Source organism: Haliotis cracherodii, unplaced genomic scaffold (assembly GCF_022045235.1).
Source record: "Haliotis cracherodii isolate W230 unplaced genomic scaffold, xgHalCrac1.p SCAF_3, whole genome shotgun sequence".
NCBI classification, from domain to species: domain Eukaryota; kingdom Metazoa; phylum Mollusca; class Gastropoda; order Lepetellida; family Haliotidae; genus Haliotis; species Haliotis cracherodii.
The window spans coordinates 57,834,646-57,852,469 of record NW_027266286.1 but is presented as its reverse complement, the minus strand read 5'-3'; the positions used below and the strand labels follow the sequence as shown (position 1 = coordinate 57,852,469).

General features: G+C 42.5%; 35 non-coding genes across 35 annotated transcripts; 17 read left to right on the top strand and 18 right to left on the bottom strand.

Annotated features, from left to right (window-relative positions):
* Window positions 1–140: 140 nt before the first annotated feature.
* Window positions 141–212, top strand: Trnag-ucc (transfer RNA glycine (anticodon UCC)). Its single transcript has one exon. It is a non-coding gene; the product is annotated as a tRNA-Gly (tRNA).
* A 515-nt stretch (window positions 213–727) lies between these two features.
* Trnag-gcc (transfer RNA glycine (anticodon GCC)) lies at window positions 728–798 on the bottom strand. The gene has a single exon. It is a non-coding gene; the product is annotated as a tRNA-Gly (tRNA).
* Window positions 799–1,127: 329 nt separating this feature from the next.
* On the top strand, window positions 1,128–1,199 carry Trnag-ucc (transfer RNA glycine (anticodon UCC)). Its single transcript has one exon. It is a non-coding gene; the product is annotated as a tRNA-Gly (tRNA).
* A 515-nt stretch (window positions 1,200–1,714) lies between these two features.
* On the bottom strand, window positions 1,715–1,785 carry Trnag-gcc (transfer RNA glycine (anticodon GCC)). Its single transcript has one exon. It is a non-coding gene; the product is annotated as a tRNA-Gly (tRNA).
* Window positions 1,786–2,114: 329 nt separating this feature from the next.
* On the top strand, window positions 2,115–2,186 carry Trnag-ucc (transfer RNA glycine (anticodon UCC)). The gene has a single exon. It is a non-coding gene; the product is annotated as a tRNA-Gly (tRNA).
* A 515-nt stretch (window positions 2,187–2,701) lies between these two features.
* On the bottom strand, window positions 2,702–2,772 carry Trnag-gcc (transfer RNA glycine (anticodon GCC)). Its single transcript has one exon. It is a non-coding gene; the product is annotated as a tRNA-Gly (tRNA).
* A 329-nt stretch (window positions 2,773–3,101) lies between these two features.
* Window positions 3,102–3,173, top strand: Trnag-ucc (transfer RNA glycine (anticodon UCC)). The gene has a single exon. It is a non-coding gene; the product is annotated as a tRNA-Gly (tRNA).
* Window positions 3,174–3,688: 515 nt separating this feature from the next.
* Window positions 3,689–3,759, bottom strand: Trnag-gcc (transfer RNA glycine (anticodon GCC)). Its single transcript has one exon. It is a non-coding gene; the product is annotated as a tRNA-Gly (tRNA).
* Window positions 3,760–4,088: 329 nt separating this feature from the next.
* Window positions 4,089–4,160, top strand: Trnag-ucc (transfer RNA glycine (anticodon UCC)). The gene has a single exon. It is a non-coding gene; the product is annotated as a tRNA-Gly (tRNA).
* A 515-nt stretch (window positions 4,161–4,675) lies between these two features.
* Trnag-gcc (transfer RNA glycine (anticodon GCC)) lies at window positions 4,676–4,746 on the bottom strand. Its single transcript has one exon. It is a non-coding gene; the product is annotated as a tRNA-Gly (tRNA).
* A 329-nt stretch (window positions 4,747–5,075) lies between these two features.
* Window positions 5,076–5,147, top strand: Trnag-ucc (transfer RNA glycine (anticodon UCC)). The gene has a single exon. It is a non-coding gene; the product is annotated as a tRNA-Gly (tRNA).
* A 515-nt stretch (window positions 5,148–5,662) lies between these two features.
* On the bottom strand, window positions 5,663–5,733 carry Trnag-gcc (transfer RNA glycine (anticodon GCC)). The gene has a single exon. It is a non-coding gene; the product is annotated as a tRNA-Gly (tRNA).
* A 329-nt stretch (window positions 5,734–6,062) lies between these two features.
* Window positions 6,063–6,134, top strand: Trnag-ucc (transfer RNA glycine (anticodon UCC)). The gene has a single exon. It is a non-coding gene; the product is annotated as a tRNA-Gly (tRNA).
* A 515-nt stretch (window positions 6,135–6,649) lies between these two features.
* Window positions 6,650–6,720, bottom strand: Trnag-gcc (transfer RNA glycine (anticodon GCC)). The gene has a single exon. It is a non-coding gene; the product is annotated as a tRNA-Gly (tRNA).
* Window positions 6,721–7,049: 329 nt separating this feature from the next.
* Trnag-ucc (transfer RNA glycine (anticodon UCC)) lies at window positions 7,050–7,121 on the top strand. Its single transcript has one exon. It is a non-coding gene; the product is annotated as a tRNA-Gly (tRNA).
* A 515-nt stretch (window positions 7,122–7,636) lies between these two features.
* On the bottom strand, window positions 7,637–7,707 carry Trnag-gcc (transfer RNA glycine (anticodon GCC)). Its single transcript has one exon. It is a non-coding gene; the product is annotated as a tRNA-Gly (tRNA).
* A 925-nt stretch (window positions 7,708–8,632) lies between these two features.
* Trnag-gcc (transfer RNA glycine (anticodon GCC)) lies at window positions 8,633–8,703 on the bottom strand. Its single transcript has one exon. It is a non-coding gene; the product is annotated as a tRNA-Gly (tRNA).
* Window positions 8,704–9,032: 329 nt separating this feature from the next.
* On the top strand, window positions 9,033–9,104 carry Trnag-ucc (transfer RNA glycine (anticodon UCC)). The gene has a single exon. It is a non-coding gene; the product is annotated as a tRNA-Gly (tRNA).
* Window positions 9,105–9,620: 516 nt separating this feature from the next.
* On the bottom strand, window positions 9,621–9,691 carry Trnag-gcc (transfer RNA glycine (anticodon GCC)). Its single transcript has one exon. It is a non-coding gene; the product is annotated as a tRNA-Gly (tRNA).
* A 329-nt stretch (window positions 9,692–10,020) lies between these two features.
* Trnag-ucc (transfer RNA glycine (anticodon UCC)) lies at window positions 10,021–10,092 on the top strand. The gene has a single exon. It is a non-coding gene; the product is annotated as a tRNA-Gly (tRNA).
* Window positions 10,093–10,607: 515 nt separating this feature from the next.
* Trnag-gcc (transfer RNA glycine (anticodon GCC)) lies at window positions 10,608–10,678 on the bottom strand. The gene has a single exon. It is a non-coding gene; the product is annotated as a tRNA-Gly (tRNA).
* A 329-nt stretch (window positions 10,679–11,007) lies between these two features.
* Trnag-ucc (transfer RNA glycine (anticodon UCC)) lies at window positions 11,008–11,079 on the top strand. The gene has a single exon. It is a non-coding gene; the product is annotated as a tRNA-Gly (tRNA).
* A 515-nt stretch (window positions 11,080–11,594) lies between these two features.
* Trnag-gcc (transfer RNA glycine (anticodon GCC)) lies at window positions 11,595–11,665 on the bottom strand. Its single transcript has one exon. It is a non-coding gene; the product is annotated as a tRNA-Gly (tRNA).
* Window positions 11,666–11,994: 329 nt separating this feature from the next.
* On the top strand, window positions 11,995–12,066 carry Trnag-ucc (transfer RNA glycine (anticodon UCC)). The gene has a single exon. It is a non-coding gene; the product is annotated as a tRNA-Gly (tRNA).
* Window positions 12,067–12,581: 515 nt separating this feature from the next.
* Trnag-gcc (transfer RNA glycine (anticodon GCC)) lies at window positions 12,582–12,652 on the bottom strand. Its single transcript has one exon. It is a non-coding gene; the product is annotated as a tRNA-Gly (tRNA).
* Window positions 12,653–12,981: 329 nt separating this feature from the next.
* Window positions 12,982–13,053, top strand: Trnag-ucc (transfer RNA glycine (anticodon UCC)). The gene has a single exon. It is a non-coding gene; the product is annotated as a tRNA-Gly (tRNA).
* Window positions 13,054–13,568: 515 nt separating this feature from the next.
* Trnag-gcc (transfer RNA glycine (anticodon GCC)) lies at window positions 13,569–13,639 on the bottom strand. Its single transcript has one exon. It is a non-coding gene; the product is annotated as a tRNA-Gly (tRNA).
* Window positions 13,640–13,968: 329 nt separating this feature from the next.
* On the top strand, window positions 13,969–14,040 carry Trnag-ucc (transfer RNA glycine (anticodon UCC)). The gene has a single exon. It is a non-coding gene; the product is annotated as a tRNA-Gly (tRNA).
* Window positions 14,041–14,555: 515 nt separating this feature from the next.
* Trnag-gcc (transfer RNA glycine (anticodon GCC)) lies at window positions 14,556–14,626 on the bottom strand. Its single transcript has one exon. It is a non-coding gene; the product is annotated as a tRNA-Gly (tRNA).
* Window positions 14,627–14,955: 329 nt separating this feature from the next.
* Trnag-ucc (transfer RNA glycine (anticodon UCC)) lies at window positions 14,956–15,027 on the top strand. Its single transcript has one exon. It is a non-coding gene; the product is annotated as a tRNA-Gly (tRNA).
* Window positions 15,028–15,542: 515 nt separating this feature from the next.
* Trnag-gcc (transfer RNA glycine (anticodon GCC)) lies at window positions 15,543–15,613 on the bottom strand. The gene has a single exon. It is a non-coding gene; the product is annotated as a tRNA-Gly (tRNA).
* Window positions 15,614–15,942: 329 nt separating this feature from the next.
* On the top strand, window positions 15,943–16,014 carry Trnag-ucc (transfer RNA glycine (anticodon UCC)). Its single transcript has one exon. It is a non-coding gene; the product is annotated as a tRNA-Gly (tRNA).
* A 515-nt stretch (window positions 16,015–16,529) lies between these two features.
* Window positions 16,530–16,600, bottom strand: Trnag-gcc (transfer RNA glycine (anticodon GCC)). Its single transcript has one exon. It is a non-coding gene; the product is annotated as a tRNA-Gly (tRNA).
* Window positions 16,601–16,929: 329 nt separating this feature from the next.
* Trnag-ucc (transfer RNA glycine (anticodon UCC)) lies at window positions 16,930–17,001 on the top strand. Its single transcript has one exon. It is a non-coding gene; the product is annotated as a tRNA-Gly (tRNA).
* Window positions 17,002–17,516: 515 nt separating this feature from the next.
* On the bottom strand, window positions 17,517–17,587 carry Trnag-gcc (transfer RNA glycine (anticodon GCC)). The gene has a single exon. It is a non-coding gene; the product is annotated as a tRNA-Gly (tRNA).
* Window positions 17,588–17,824: the final 237 nt, after the last annotated feature.

Here is a 17,824-nt window from a genome sequence, read left to right as displayed (position 1 = left end):
GAATACATTTAAACATTTTTTTTTTAATAAAAATGATTTTGCGACGTAAGCAATTTCGTTTAAAGGCGTGCCTCCAGGCGTGGTCAATCAATCAGAGAAATTCATTAAGTTGTCTTTTCCGGCTATGCACCACATGGACAGCGTCGGTGGTGTAAAGGTTAGCATGGTTGCCTTCCAAGCAGTCGATCCGGGTTCGATTCCCGGCCGACGCATCTTTTTATTTCAGTAGGGACTGGGAATGAGAAATGTAACTTCACAGTCCGTCGGTGAAAAGTACAAATGGCACCCTCCAATGATAAATACGCACCGTGTTGGTGTGTGTACATTCTGTTGACACTTTCTATTTCTTTTCAATCACGCTATTAAATGAAATATTGTGAGTAATCGAACGTAGAACCAGCCATATTATTGCTTAATTGATAGCCCGACACTGTCAATGTAGTTTGCAGATAAGCACCGATTCATGTACAGAACAATGCTAAAATTCACAGCACATCCCACCCGTAGAAGTCCTTCAAATAGAGTCATGTAAATGCATACGTATTATCATTCCAACAGGCAAATGACTATTTTGGGACCCGTTTGTGACCTCACAATGGCACGACGTCATAGAAACGTGACATCACTGACAACAATCGCATTGCGTCACAGATTGAACACAGCTTTCTGGAGACGCGCTTTTTGAGAGTGTCTATTCCTTTTGTTGGCAAGAGGCACAAAAACAATGTGCATCGACCGGGAATCGAACCCGGGTCACCCGCGTGGCAGGCGAGTATTCTACCACTAGACCACCGATGCTTCACACTCACCGCCTCGTTTCTAAGCTTCTCACTCCTTAGGCAAGAAAGAAGCTGAAAAGAAGGAAGTATTCAAGTGACGTATACATTTGCTCCATATGGATGCAACTGCAGTGTCATATGCATTTAAATAGAATTATTTTTTTTCACTACACTGTACATTGCAGACCCGTGTCGCATATCAAGTCAAGAATACATTTAAACATTTTTTTTTTAATAAAAATGATTTTGCGACGTAAGCAATTTCGTTTAAAGGCGTGCCTCCAGGCGTGGTCAATCAATCAGAGAAATTCATTAAGTTGTCTTTTCCGGCTATGCACCACATGGACAGCGTCGGTGGTGTAAAGGTTAGCATGGTTGCCTTCCAAGCAGTCGATCCGGGTTCGATTCCCGGCCGACGCATCTTTTTATTTCAGTAGGGACTGGGAATGAGAAATGTAACTTCACAGTCCGTCGGTGAAAAGTACAAATGGCACCCTCCAATGATAAATACGCACCGTGTTGGTGTGTGTACATTCTGTTGACACTTTCTATTTCTTTTCAATCACGCTATTAAATGAAATATTGTGAGTAATCGAACGTAGAACCAGCCATATTATTGCTTAATTGATAGCCCGACACTGTCAATGTAGTTTGCAGATAAGCACCGATTCATGTACAGAACAATGCTAAAATTCACAGCACATCCCACCCGTAGAAGTCCTTCAAATAGAGTCATGTAAATGCATACGTATTATCATTCCAACAGGCAAATGACTATTTTGGGACCCGTTTGTGACCTCACAATGGCACGACGTCATAGAAACGTGACATCACTGACAACAATCGCATTGCGTCACAGATTGAACACAGCTTTCTGGAGACGCGCTTTTTGAGAGTGTCTATTCCTTTTGTTGGCAAGAGGCACAAAAACAATGTGCATCGACCGGGAATCGAACCCGGGTCACCCGCGTGGCAGGCGAGTATTCTACCACTAGACCACCGATGCTTCACACTCACCGCCTCGTTTCTAAGCTTCTCACTCCTTAGGCAAGAAAGAAGCTGAAAAGAAGGAAGTATTCAAGTGACGTATACATTTGCTCCATATGGATGCAACTGCAGTGTCATATGCATTTAAATAGAATTATTTTTTTTCACTACACTGTACATTGCAGACCCGTGTCGCATATCAAGTCAAGAATACATTTAAACATTTTTTTTTTAATAAAAATGATTTTGCGACGTAAGCAATTTCGTTTAAAGGCGTGCCTCCAGGCGTGGTCAATCAATCAGAGAAATTCATTAAGTTGTCTTTTCCGGCTATGCACCACATGGACAGCGTCGGTGGTGTAAAGGTTAGCATGGTTGCCTTCCAAGCAGTCGATCCGGGTTCGATTCCCGGCCGACGCATCTTTTTATTTCAGTAGGGACTGGGAATGAGAAATGTAACTTCACAGTCCGTCGGTGAAAAGTACAAATGGCACCCTCCAATGATAAATACGCACCGTGTTGGTGTGTGTACATTCTGTTGACACTTTCTATTTCTTTTCAATCACGCTATTAAATGAAATATTGTGAGTAATCGAACGTAGAACCAGCCATATTATTGCTTAATTGATAGCCCGACACTGTCAATGTAGTTTGCAGATAAGCACCGATTCATGTACAGAACAATGCTAAAATTCACAGCACATCCCACCCGTAGAAGTCCTTCAAATAGAGTCATGTAAATGCATACGTATTATCATTCCAACAGGCAAATGACTATTTTGGGACCCGTTTGTGACCTCACAATGGCACGACGTCATAGAAACGTGACATCACTGACAACAATCGCATTGCGTCACAGATTGAACACAGCTTTCTGGAGACGCGCTTTTTGAGAGTGTCTATTCCTTTTGTTGGCAAGAGGCACAAAAACAATGTGCATCGACCGGGAATCGAACACGGGTCACCCGCGTGGCAGGCGAGTATTCTACCACTAGACCACCGATGCTTCACATTCACCGCCTCGTTTCTAAGCTTCTCACTCCTTAGGCAAGAAAGAAGCTGAAAAGAAGGAAGTATTCAAGTGACGTATACATTTGCTCCATATGGATGCAACTGCAGTGTCATATGCATTTAAATAGAATTATTTTTTTTCACTACACTGTACATTGCAGACCCGTGTCGCATATCAAGTCAAGAATACATTTAAACATTTTTTTTTTAATAAAAATGATTTTGCGACGTAAGCAATTTCGTTTAAAGGCGTGCCTCCAGGCGTGGTCAATCAATCAGAGAAATTCATTAAGTTGTCTTTTCCGGCTATGCACCACATGGACAGCGTCGGTGGTGTAAAGGTTAGCATGGTTGCCTTCCAAGCAGTCGATCCGGGTTCGATTCCCGGCCGACGCATCTTTTTATTTCAGTAGGGACTGGGAATGAGAAATGTAACTTCACAGTCCGTCGGTGAAAAGTACAAATGGCACCCTCCAATGATAAATACGCACCGTGTTGGTGTGTGTACATTCTGTTGACACTTTCTATTTCTTTTCAATCACGCTATTAAATGAAATATTGTGAGTAATCGAACGTAGAACCAGCCATATTATTGCTTAATTGATAGCCCGACACTGTCAATGTAGTTTGCAGATAAGCACCGATTCATGTACAGAACAATGCTAAAATTCACAGCACATCCCACCCGTGGAAGTCCTTCAAATAGAGTCATGTAAATGCATACGTATTATCATTCCAACAGGCAAATGACTATTTTGGGACCCGTTTGTGACCTCACAATGGCACGACGTCATAGAAACGTGACATCACTGACAACAATCGCATTGCGTCACAGATTGAACACAGCTTTCTGGAGACGCGCTTTTTGAGAGTGTCTATTCCTTTTGTTGGCAAGAGGCACAAAAACAATGTGCATCGACCGGGAATCGAACCCGGGTCACCCGCGTGGCAGGCGAGTATTCTACCACTAGACCACCGATGCTTCACACTCACCGCCTCGTTTCTAAGCTTCTCACTCCTTAGGCAAGAAAGAAGCTGAAAAGAAGGAAGTATTCAAGTGACGTATACATTTGCTCCATATGGATGCAACTGCAGTGTCATATGCATTTAAATAGAATTATTTTTTTTCACTACACTGTACATTGCAGACCCGTGTCGCATATCAAGTCAAGAATACATTTAAACATTTTTTTTTTAATAAAAATGATTTTGCGACGTAAGCAATTTCGTTTAAAGGCGTGCCTCCAGGCGTGGTCAATCAATCAGAGAAATTCATTAAGTTGTCTTTTCCGGCTATGCACCACATGGACAGCGTCGGTGGTGTAAAGGTTAGCATGGTTGCCTTCCAAGCAGTCGATCCGGGTTCGATTCCCGGCCGACGCATCTTTTTATTTCAGTAGGGACTGGGAATGAGAAATGTAACTTCACAGTCCGTCGGTGAAAAGTACAAATGGCACCCTCCAATGATAAATACGCACCGTGTTGGTGTGTGTACATTCTGTTGACACTTTCTATTTCTTTTCAATCACGCTATTAAATGAAATATTGTGAGTAATCGAACGTAGAACCAGCCATATTATTGCTTAATTGATAGCCCGACACTGTCAATGTAGTTTGCAGATAAGCACCGATTCATGTACAGAACATTGCTAAAATTCACAGCACATCCCACCCGTAGAAGTCCTTCAAATAGAGTCATGTAAATGCATACGTATTATCATTCCAACAGGCAAATGACTATTTTGGGACCCGTTTGTGACCTCACAATGGCACGACGTCATAGAAACGTGACATCACTGACAACAATCGCATTGCGTCACAGATTGAACACAGCTTTCTGGAGACGCGCTTTTTGAGAGTGTCTATTCCTTTTGTTGGCAAGAGGCACAAAAACAATGTGCATCGACCGGGAATCGAACCCGGGTCACCCGCGTGGCAGGCGAGTATTCTACCACTAGACCACCGATGCTTCACACTCACCGCCTCGTTTCTAAGCTTCTCACTCCTTAGGCAAGAAAGAAGCTGAAAAGAAGGAAGTATTCAAGTGACGTATACATTTGCTCCATATGGATGCAACTGCAGTGTCATATGCATTTAAATAGAATTATTTTTTTTCACTACACTGTACATTGCAGACCCGTGTCGCATATCAAGTCAAGAATACATTTAAACATTTTTTTTTTAATAAAAATGATTTTGCGACGTAAGCAATTTCGTTTAAAGGCGTGCCTCCAGGCGTGGTCAATCAATCAGAGAAATTCATTAAGTTGTCTTTTCCGGCTATGCACCACATGGACAGCGTCGGTGGTGTAAAGGTTAGCATGGTTGCCTTCCAAGCAGTCGATCCGGGTTCGATTCCCGGCCGACGCATCTTTTTATTTCAGTAGGGACTGGGAATGAGAAATGTAACTTCACAGTCCGTCGGTGAAAAGTACAAATGGCACCCTCCAATGATAAATACGCACCGTGTTGGTGTGTGTACATTCTGTTGACACTTTCTATTTCTTTTCAATCACGCTATTAAATGAAATATTGTGAGTAATCGAACGTAGAACCAGCCATATTATTGCTTAATTGATAGCCCGACACTGTCAATGTAGTTTGCAGATAAGCACCGATTCATGTACAGAACAATGCTAAAATTCACAGCACATCCCACCCGTAGAAGTCCTTCAAATAGAGTCATGTAAATGCATACGTATTATCATTCCAACAGGCAAATGACTATTTTGGGACCCGTTTGTGACCTCACAATGGCACGACGTCATAGAAACGTGACATCACTGACAACAATCGCATTGCGTCACAGATTGAACACAGCTTTCTGGAGACGCGCTTTTTGAGAGTGTCTATTCCTTTTGTTGGCAAGAGGCACAAAAACAATGTGCATCGACCGGGAATCGAACCCGGGTCACCCGCGTGGCAGGCGAGTATTCTACCACTAGACCACCGATGCTTCACACTCACCGCCTCGTTTCTAAGCTTCTCACTCCTTAGGCAAGAAAGAAGCTGAAAAGAAGGAAGTATTCAAGTGACGTATACATTTGCTCCATATGGATGCAACTGCAGTGTCATATGCATTTAAATAGAATTATTTTTTTTCACTACACTGTACATTGCAGACCCGTGTCGCATATCAAGTCAAGAATACATTTAAACATTTTTTTTTTAATAAAAATGATTTTGCGACGTAAGCAATTTCGTTTAAAGGCGTGCCTCCAGGCGTGGTCAATCAATCAGAGAAATTCATTAAGTTGTCTTTTCCGGCTATGCACCACATGGACAGCGTCGGTGGTGTAAAGGTTAGCATGGTTGCCTTCCAAGCAGTCGATCCGGGTTCGATTCCCGGCCGACGCATCTTTTTATTTCAGTAGGGACTGGGAATGAGAAATGTAACTTCACAGTCCGTCGGTGAAAAGTACAAATGGCACCCTCCAATGATAAATACGCACCGTGTTGGTGTGTGTACATTCTGTTGACACTTTCTATTTCTTTTCAATCACGCTATTAAATGAAATATTGTGAGTAATCGAACGTAGAACCAGCCATATTATTGCTTAATTGATAGCCCGACACTGTCAATGTAGTTTGCAGATAAGCACCGATTCATGTACAGAACAATGCTAAAATTCACAGCACATCCCACCCGTAGAAGTCCTTCAAATAGAGTCATGTAAATGCATACGTATTATCATTCCAACAGGCAAATGACTATTTTGGGACCCGTTTGTGACCTCACAATGGCACGACGTCATAGAAACGTGACATCACTGACAACAATCGCATTGCGTCACAGATTGAACACAGCTTTCTGGAGACGCGCTTTTTGAGAGTGTCTATTCCTTTTGTTGGCAAGAGGCACAAAAACAATGTGCATCGACCGGGAATCGAACCCGGGTCACCCGCGTGGCAGGCGAGTATTCTACCACTAGACCACCGATGCTTCACACTCACCGCCTCGTTTCTAAGCTTCTCACTCCTTAGGCAAGAAAGAAGCTGAAAAGAAGGAAGTATTCAAGTGACGTATACATTTGCTCCATATGGATGCAACTGCAGTGTCATATGCATTTAAATAGAATTATTTTTTTTCACTACACTGTACATTGCAGACCCGTGTCGCATATCAAGTCAAGAATACATTTAAACATTTTTTTTTTAATAAAAATGATTTTGCGACGTAAGCAATTTCGTTTAAAGGCGTGCCTCCAGGCGTGGTCAATCAATCAGAGAAATTCATTAAGTTGTCTTTTCCGGCTATGCACCACATGGACAGCGTCGGTGGTGTAAAGGTTAGCATGGTTGCCTTCCAAGCAGTCGATCCGGGTTCGATTCCCGGCCGACGCATCTTTTTATTTCAGTAGGGACTGGGAATGAGAAATGTAACTTCACAGTCCGTCGGTGAAAAGTACAAATGGCACCCTCCAATGATAAATACGCACCGTGTTGGTGTGTGTACATTCTGTTGACACTTTCTATTTCTTTTCAATCACGCTATTAAATGAAATATTGTGAGTAATCGAACGTAGAACCAGCCATATTATTGCTTAATTGATAGCCCGACACTGTCAATGTAGTTTGCAGATAAGCACCGATTCATGTACAGAACAATGCTAAAATTCACAGCACATCCCACCCGTAGAAGTCCTTCAAATAGAGTCATGTAAATGCATACGTATTATCATTCCAACAGGCAAATGACTATTTTGGGACCCGTTTGTGACCTCATAATGGCACGACGTCATAGAAACGTGACATCACTGACAACAATCGCATTGCGTCACAGATTGAACACAGCTTTCTGGAGACGCGCTTTTTGAGAGTGTCTATTCCTTTTGTTGGCAAGAGGCACAAAAACAATGTGCATCGACCGGGAATCGAACCCGGGTCACCCGCGTGGCAGGCGAGTATTCTACCACTAGACCACCGATGCTTCACACTCACCGCCTCGTTTCTAAGCTTCTCACTCCTTAGGCAAGAAAGAAGCTGAAAAGAAGGAAGTATTCAAGTGACGTATACATTTGCTCCATATGGATGCAACTGCAGTGTCATATGCATTTAATAGAATTATTTTTTTCCACTACACTGTACATTGCAGACCCGTGGCGCATATAAGTCAAGAATACATTTAAACATTTTTTTTATAGTAAAAATGATTTTTGCGACGTAAGCAATTTCGTTTAAAGGCGTGCCTCCAGGCATGGTCAATCAATCAGAGAAATTCATTAAGTTGTCTTTACCGGCTATGCAACCACATGGACAGCGTCGGTGGTGTAAAGGTTAGCATGGTTGCCTTCCAAGCAGTCGATCCGGGTCGATTCCCGGCCGACGCATCTTTTTATTTCAGTAGGGACTGGGATTGAGAAATGTTAACTTCACAGTCCGTCGGTGAAAAGTACAAATGGCACCCTCCAATGATAAATACGCACCGTGTTGGTGTGTATACATTCTGTTGACACATTCTATTTCTTTTCAATCACGCTATTAAATGAAATATTGTGAGTAAATCGAACGTAGAACTAGCCATATATATTGCTTAATTGATAGCCCGACACTGTCAATGTAGTTTGCAGATAAGCACCGATTCATGTACAGAACAATGCTAAAAATTCACAGCACATCCCAATCCCACCCTTAGAAGTCCTTCAAATAGAGTCATGTAAATGCATACGTATTATCATTCCAACAGGCAGATGACTATTTTGGGACCCGTTTGTGACCTCACAATGGCACGACGTCATAGAAACGTGACATCACTGACAACAATCGCATTGCGTCACAGACTGAACACAGCTTTCTGGAGACGCGCTTTTTGAGAGTGTCTATTCCTTTTGTTGGCAAGAGGCACAAAAACAATGTGCATCGACCGGGAATCGAACCCGGGTCACCCGCGTGGCAGGCGAGTATTCTACCACTAGACCACCGATGCTTCACACTCACCGCCTCGTTTCTAAGCTTCTCACTCCTTAGGCAAGAAAGAAGCTGAAAAGAAGGAAGTATTCAAGTGACGTATACATTTGCTCCATATGGATGCAACTGCAGTGTCATATGCATTTAAATAGAATTATTTTTTTCCACTACACTGTACATTGCAGACCCGTGGCGCATATCAAGTCAAGAATACATTTAAACATTTTTTTTATAGTAAAAATGATTTTGCGACGTAAGCAATTTCGTTTAAAGGCGTGCCTCCAGGCATGGTCAATCAATCAGAGAAATTCATTAAGTTGTCTTTACCGGCTATGCACCACATGGACAGCGTCGGTGGTGTAAAGGTTAGCATGGTTGCCTTCCAAGCAGTCGATCCGGGTTCGATTCCCGGCCGACGCATCTTTTTATTTCAGTAGGGACTGGGATTGAGAAATGTAACTTCACAAGTCCGTCGGTGAAAAGTACAAATGGCACCCTCCAATGATAAATACGCACCGTGTTGGTGTGTATACATTCTGTTGACACTTTCTATTTCTTTTCAATCACGCTATTAAATGAAATATTGTGAGTAATCGAACGTAGAACTAGCCATATTATTGCTTAATTGATAGCCCGACACTGTCAATGTAGTTTGCAGATAAGCACCGATTCATGTACAGAACAATGCTAAAATTCACAGCACATCCCACCCTTAGAAGTCCTTCAAATAGAGTCATGTAAATGCATACGTATTATCATTCCAACAGGCAGATGACTATTTTGGGACCCGTTTGTGACCTCACAATGGCACGACGTCATAGAAACGTGACATCACTGACAACAATCGCATTGCGTCACAGACTGAACACAGCTTTCTGGAGACGCGCTTTTTGAGAGTGTCTATTCCTTTTGTTGGCAAGAGGCACAAAAACAATGTGCATCGACCGGGAATCGAACCCGGGTCACCCGCGTGGCAGGCGAGTATTCTACCACTAGACCACCGATGCTTCACACTCACCGCCTCGTTTCTAAGCTTCTCACTCCTTAGGCAAGAAAGAAGCTGAAAAGAAGGAAGTATTCAAGTGACGTATACATTTGCTCCATATGGATGCAACTGCAGTGTCATATGCATTTAAATAGAATTATTTTTTTCCACTACACTGTACATTGCAGACCCGTGGCGCATATCAAGTCAAGAATACATTTAAACATTTTTTTTATAGTAAAAATGATTTTGCGACGTAAGCAATTTCGTTTAAAGGCGTGCCTCCAGGCATGGTCAATCAATCAGAGAAATTCATTAAGTTGTCTTTACCGGCTATGCACCACATGGACAGCGTCGGTGGTGTAAAGGTTAGCATGGTTGCCTTCCAAGCAGTCGATCCGGGTTCGATTCCCGGCCGACGCATCTTTTTATTTCAGTAGGGACTGGGATTGAGAAATGTAACTTCACAGTCCGTCGGTGAAAAGTACAAATGGCACCCTCCAATGATAAATACGCACCGTGTTGGTGTGTATACATTCTGTTGACACTTTCTATTTCTTTTCAATCACGCTATTAAATGAAATATTGTGAGTAATCGAACGTAGAACTAGCCATATTATTGCTTAATTGATAGCCCGACACTGTCAATGTAGTTTGCAGATAAGCACCGATTCATGTACAGAACAATGCTAAAATTCACAGCACATCCCACCCTTAGAAGTCCTTCAAATAGAGTCATGTAAATGCATACGTATTATCATTCCAACAGGCAGATGACTATTTTGGGACCCGTTTGTGACCTCACAATGGCACGACGTCATAGAAACGTGACATCACTGACAACAATCGCATTGCGTCACAGACTGAACACAGCTTTCTGGAGACGCGCTTTTTGAGAGTGTCTATTCCTTTTGTTGGCAAGAGGCACAAAAACAATGTGCATCGACCGGGAATCGAACCCGGGTCACCCGCGTGGCAGGCGAGTATTCTACCACTAGACCACCGATGCTTCACACTCACCGCCTCGTTTCTAAGCTTCTCACTCCTTAGGCAAGAAAGAAGCTGAAAAGAAGGAAGTATTCAAGTGACGTATACATTTGCTCCATATGGATGCAACTGCAGTGTCATATGCATTTAAATAGAATTATTTTTTTCCACTACACTGTACATTGCAGACCCGTGGCGCATATCAAGTCAAGAATACATTTAAACATTTTTTTTATAGTAAAAATGATTTTGCGACGTAAGCAATTTCGTTTAAAGGCGTGCCTCCAGGCATGGTCAATCAATCAGAGAAATTCATTAAGTTGTCTTTACCGGCTATGCACCACATGGACAGCGTCGGTGGTGTAAAGGTTAGCATGGTTGCCTTCCAAGCAGTCGATCCGGGTTCGATTCCCGGCCGACGCATCTTTTTATTTCAGTAGGGACTGGGATTGAGAAATGTAACTTCACAGTCCGTCGGTGAAAAGTACAAATGGCACCCTCCAATGATAAATACGCACCGTGTTGGTGTGTATACATTCTGTTGACACTTTCTATTTCTTTTCAATCACGCTATTAAATGAAATATTGTGAGTAATCGAACGTAGAACTAGCCATATTATTGCTTAATTGATAGCCCGACACTGTCAATGTAGTTTGCAGATAAGCACCGATTCATGTACAGAACAATGCTAAAATTCACAGCACATCCCACCCTTAGAAGTCCTTCAAATAGAGTCATGTAAATGCATACGTATTATCATTCCAACAGGCAGATGACTATTTTGGGACCCGTTTGTGACCTCACAATGGCACGACGTCATAGAAACGTGACATCACTGACAACAATCGCATTGCGTCACAGACTGAACACAGCTTTCTGGAGACGCGCTTTTTGAGAGTGTCTATTCCTTTTGTTGGCAAGAGGCACAAAAACAATGTGCATCGACCGGGAATCGAACCCGGGTCACCCGCGTGGCAGGCGAGTATTCTACCACTAGACCACCGATGCTTCACACTCACCGCCTCGTTTCTAAGCTTCTCACTCCTTAGGCAAGAAAGAAGCTGAAAAGAAGGAAGTATTCAAGTGACGTATACATTTGCTCCATATGGATGCAACTGCAGTGTCATATGCATTTAAATAGAATTATTTTTTTCCACTACACTGTACATTGCAGACCCGTGGCGCATATCAAGTCAAGAATACATTTAAACATTTTTTTTATAGTAAAAATGATTTTGCGACGTAAGCAATTTCGTTTAAAGGCGTGCCTCCAGGCATGGTCAATCAATCAGAGAAATTCATTAAGTTGTCTTTACCGGCTATGCACCACATGGACAGCGTCGGTGGTGTAAAGGTTAGCATGGTTGCCTTCCAAGCAGTCGATCCGGGTTCGATTCCCGGCCGACGCATCTTTTTATTTCAGTAGGGACTGGGATTGAGAAATGTAACTTCACAGTCCGTCGGTGAAAAGTACAAATGGCACCCTCCAATGATAAATACGCACCGTGTTGGTGTGTATACATTCTGTTGACACTTTCTATTTCTTTTCAATCACGCTATTAAATGAAATATTGTGAGTAATCGAACGTAGAACTAGCCATATTATTGCTTAATTGATAGCCCGACACTGTCAATGTAGTTTGCAGATAAGCACCGATTCATGTACAGAACAATGCTAAAATTCACAGCACATCCCACCCTTAGAAGTCCTTCAAATAGAGTCATGTAAATGCATACGTATTATCATTCCAACAGGCAGATGACTATTTTGGGACCCGTTTGTGACCTCACAATGGCACGACGTCATAGAAACGTGACATCACTGACAACAATCGCATTGCGTCACAGACTGAACACAGCTTTCTGGAGACGCGCTTTTTGAGAGTGTCTATTCCTTTTGTTGGCAAGAGGCACAAAAACAATGTGCATCGACCGGGAATCGAACCCGGGTCACCCGCGTGGCAGGCGAGTATTCTACCACTAGACCACCGATGCTTCACACTCACCGCCTCGTTTCTAAGCTTCTCACTCCTTAGGCAAGAAAGAAGCTGAAAAGAAGGAAGTATTCAAGTGACGTATACATTTGCTCCATATGGATGCAACTGCAGTGTCATATGCATTTAAATAGAATTATTTTTTTCCACTACACTGTACATTGCAGACCCGTGGCGCATATCAAGTCAAGAATACATTTAAACATTTTTTTTATAGTAAAAATGATTTTGCGACGTAAGCAATTTCGTTTAAAGGCGTGCCTCCAGGCATGGTCAATCAATCAGAGAAATTCATTAAGTTGTCTTTACCGGCTATGCACCACATGGACAGCGTCGGTGGTGTAAAGGTTAGCATGGTTGCCTTCCAAGCAGTCGATCCGGGTTCGATTCCCGGCCGACGCATCTTTTTATTTCAGTAGGGACTGGGATTGAGAAATGTAACTTCACAGTCCGTCGGTGAAAAGTACAAATGGCACCCTCCAATGATAAATACGCACCGTGTTGGTGTGTATACATTCTGTTGACACTTTCTATTTCTTTTCAATCACGCTATTAAATGAAATATTGTGAGTAATCGAACGTAGAACTAGCCATATTATTGCTTAATTGATAGCCCGACACTGTCAATGTAGTTTGCAGATAAGCACCGATTCATGTACAGAACAATGCTAAAATTCACAGCACATCCCACCCTTAGAAGTCCTTCAAATAGAGTCATGTAAATGCATACGTATTATCATTCCAACAGGCAGATGACTATTTTGGGACCCGTTTGTGACCTCACAATGGCACGACGTCATAGAAACGTGACATCACTGACAACAATCGCATTGCGTCACAGACTGAACACAGCTTTCTGGAGACGCGCTTTTTGAGAGTGTCTATTCCTTTTGTTGGCAAGAGGCACAAAAACAATGTGCATCGACCGGGAATCGAACCCGGGTCACCCGCGTGGCAGGCGAGTATTCTACCACTAGACCACCGATGCTTCACACTCACCGCCTCGTTTCTAAGCTTCTCACTCCTTAGGCAAGAAAGAAGCTGAAAAGAAGGAAGTATTCAAGTGACGTATACATTTGCTCCATATGGATGCAACTGCAGTGTCATATGCATTTAAATAGAATTATTTTTTTCCACTACACTGTACATTGCAGACCCGTGGCGCATATCAAGTCAAGAATACATTTAAACATTTTTTTTATAGTAAAAATGATTTTGCGACGTAAGCAATTTCGTTTAAAGGCGTGCCTCCAGGCATGGTCAATCAATCAGAGAAATTCATTAAGTTGTCTTTACCGGCTATGCACCACATGGACAGCGTCGGTGGTGTAAAGGTTAGCATGGTTGCCTTCCAAGCAGTCGATCCGGGTTCGATTCCCGGCCGACGCATCTTTTTATTTCAGTAGGGACTGGGATTGAGAAATGTAACTTCACAGTCCGTCGGTGAAAAGTACAAATGGCACCCTCCAATGATAAATACGCACCGTGTTGGTGTGTATACATTCTGTTGACACTTTCTATTTCTTTTCAATCACGCTATTAAATGAAATATTGTGAGTAATCGAACGTAGAACTAGCCATATTATTGCTTAATTGATAGCCCGACACTGTCAATGTAGTTTGCAGATAAGCACCGATTCATGTACAGAACAATGCTAAAATTCACAGCACATCCCACCCTTAGAAGTCCTTCAAATAGAGTCATGTAAATGCATACGTATTATCATTCCAACAGGCAGATGACTATTTTGGGACCCGTTTGTGACCTCACAATGGCACGACGTCATAGAAACGTGACATCACTGACAACAATCGCATTGCGTCACAGACTGAACACAGCTTTCTGGAGACGCGCTTTTTGAGAGTGTCTATTCCTTTTGTTGGCAAGAGGCACAAAAACAATGTGCATCGACCGGGAATCGAACCCGGGTCACCCGCGTGGCAGGCGAGTATTCTACCACTAGACCACCGATGCTTCACACTCACCGCCTCGTTTCTAAGCTTCTCACTCCTTAGGCAAGAAAGAAGCTGAAAAGAAGGAAGTATTCAAGTGACGTATACATTTGCTCCATATGGATGCAACTGCAGTGTCATATGCATTTAAATAGAATTATTTTTTTCCACTACACTGTACATTGCAGACCCGTGGCGCATATCAAGTCAAGAATACATTTAAACATTTTTTTTATAGTAAAAATGATTTTGCGACGTAAGCAATTTCGTTTAAAGGCGTGCCTCCAGGCATGGTCAATCAATCAGAGAAATTCATTAAGTTGTCTTTACCGGCTATGCACCACATGGACAGCGTCGGTGGTGTAAAGGTTAGCATGGTTGCCTTCCAAGCAGTCGATCCGGGTTCGATTCCCGGCCGACGCATCTTTTTATTTCAGTAGGGACTGGGATTGAGAAATGTAACTTCACAGTCCGTCGGTGAAAAGTACAAATGGCACCCTCCAATGATAAATACGCACCGTGTTGGTGTGTATACATTCTGTTGACACTTTCTATTTCTTTTCAATCACGCTATTAAATGAAATATTGTGAGTAATCGAACGTAGAACTAGCCATATTATTGCTTAATTGATAGCCCGACACTGTCAATGTAGTTTGCAGATAAGCACCGATTCATGTACAGAACAATGCTAAAATTCACAGCACATCCCACCCTTAGAAGTCCTTCAAATAGAGTCATGTAAATGCATACGTATTATCATTCCAACAGGCAGATGACTATTTTGGGACCCGTTTGTGACCTCACAATGGCACGACGTCATAGAAACGTGACATCACTGACAACAATCGCATTGCGTCACAGACTGAACACAGCTTTCTGGAGACGCGCTTTTTGAGAGTGTCTATTCCTTTTGTTGGCAAGAGGCACAAAAACAATGTGCATCGACCGGGAATCGAACCCGGGTCACCCGCGTGGCAGGCGAGTATTCTACCACTAGACCACCGATGCTTCACACTCACCGCCTCGTTTCTAAGCTTCTCACTCCTTAGGCAAGAAAGAAGCTGAAAAGAAGGAAGTATTCAAGTGACGTATACATTTGCTCCATATGGATGCAACTGCAGTGTCATATGCATTTAAATAGAATTATTTTTTTCCACTACACTGTACATTGCAGACCCGTGGCGCATATCAAGTCAAGAATACATTTAAACATTTTTTTTATAGTAAAAATGATTTTGCGACGTAAGCAATTTCGTTTAAAGGCGTGCCTCCAGGCATGGTCAATCAATCAGAGAAATTCATTAAGTTGTCTTTACCGGCTATGCACCACATGGACAGCGTCGGTGGTGTAAAGGTTAGCATGGTTGCCTTCCAAGCAGTCGATCCGGGTTCGATTCCCGGCCGACGCATCTTTTTATTTCAGTAGGGACTGGGATTGAGAAATGTAACTTCACAGTCCGTCGGTGAAAAGTACAAATGGCACCCTCCAATGATAAATACGCACCGTGTTGGTGTGTATACATTCTGTTGACACTTTCTATTTCTTTTCAATCACGCTATTAAATGAAATATTGTGAGTAATCGAACGTAGAACTAGCCATATTATTGCTTAATTGATAGCCCGACACTGTCAATGTAGTTTGCAGATAAGCACCGATTCATGTACAGAACAATGCTAAAATTCACAGCACATCCCACCCTTAGAAGTCCTTCAAATAGAGTCATGTAAATGCATACGTATTATCATTCCAACAGGCAGATGACTATTTTGGGACCCGTTTGTGACCTCACAATGGCACGACGTCATAGAAACGTGACATCACTGACAACAATCGCATTGCGTCACAGACTGAACACAGCTTTCTGGAGACGCGCTTTTTGAGAGTGTCTATTCCTTTTGTTGGCAAGAGGCACAAAAACAATGTGCATCGACCGGGAATCGAACCCGGGTCACCCGCGTGGCAGGCGAGTATTCTACCACTAGACCACCGATGCTTCACACTCACCGCCTCGTTTCTAAGCTTCTCACTCCTTAGGCAAGAAAGAAGCTGAAAAGAAGGAAGTATTCAAGTGACGTATACATTTGCTCCATATGGATGCAACTGCAGTGTCATATGCATTTAAATAGAATTATTTTTTTCCACTACACTGTACATTGCAGACCCGTGGCGCATATCAAGTCAAGAATACATTTAAACATTTTTTTTATAGTAAAAATGATTTTGCGACGTAAGCAATTTCGTTTAAAGGCGTGCCTCCAGGCATGGTCAATCAATCAGAGAAATTCATTAAGTTGTCTTTACCGGCTATGCACCACATGGACAGCGTCGGTGGTGTAAAGGTTAGCATGGTTGCCTTCCAAGCAGTCGATCCGGGTTCGATTCCCGGCCGACGCATCTTTTTATTTCAGTAGGGACTGGGATTGAGAAATGTAACTTCACAGTCCGTCGGTGAAAAGTACAAATGGCACCCTCCAATGATAAATACGCACCGTGTTGGTGTGTATACATTCTGTTGACACTTTCTATTTCTTTTCAATCACGCTATTAAATGAAATATTGTGAGTAATCGAACGTAGAACTAGCCATATTATTGCTTAATTGATAGCCCGACACTGTCAATGTAGTTTGCAGATAAGCACCGATTCATGTACAGAACAATGCTAAAATTCACAGCACATCCCACCCTTAGAAGTCCTTCAAATAGAGTCATGTAAATGCATACGTATTATCATTCCAACAGGCAGATGACTATTTTGGGACCCGTTTGTGACCTCACAATGGCACGACGTCATAGAAACGTGACATCACTGACAACAATCGCATTGCGTCACAGACTGAACACAGCTTTCTGGAGACGCGCTTTTTGAGAGTGTCTATTCCTTTTGTTGGCAAGAGGCACAAAAACAATGTGCATCGACCGGGAATCGAACCCGGGTCACCCGCGTGGCAGGCGAGTATTCTACCACTAGACCACCGATGCTTCACACTCACCGCCTCGTTTCTAAGCTTCTCACTCCTTAGGCAAGAAAGAAGCTGAAAAGAAGGAAGTATTCAAGTGACGTATACATTTGCTCCATATGGATGCAACTGCAGTGTCATATGCATTTAAATAGAATTATTTTTTTCCACTACACTGTACATTGCAGACCCGTGGCGCATATCAAGTCAAGAATACATTTAAACATTTTTTTTATAGTAAAAATGATTTTGCGACGTA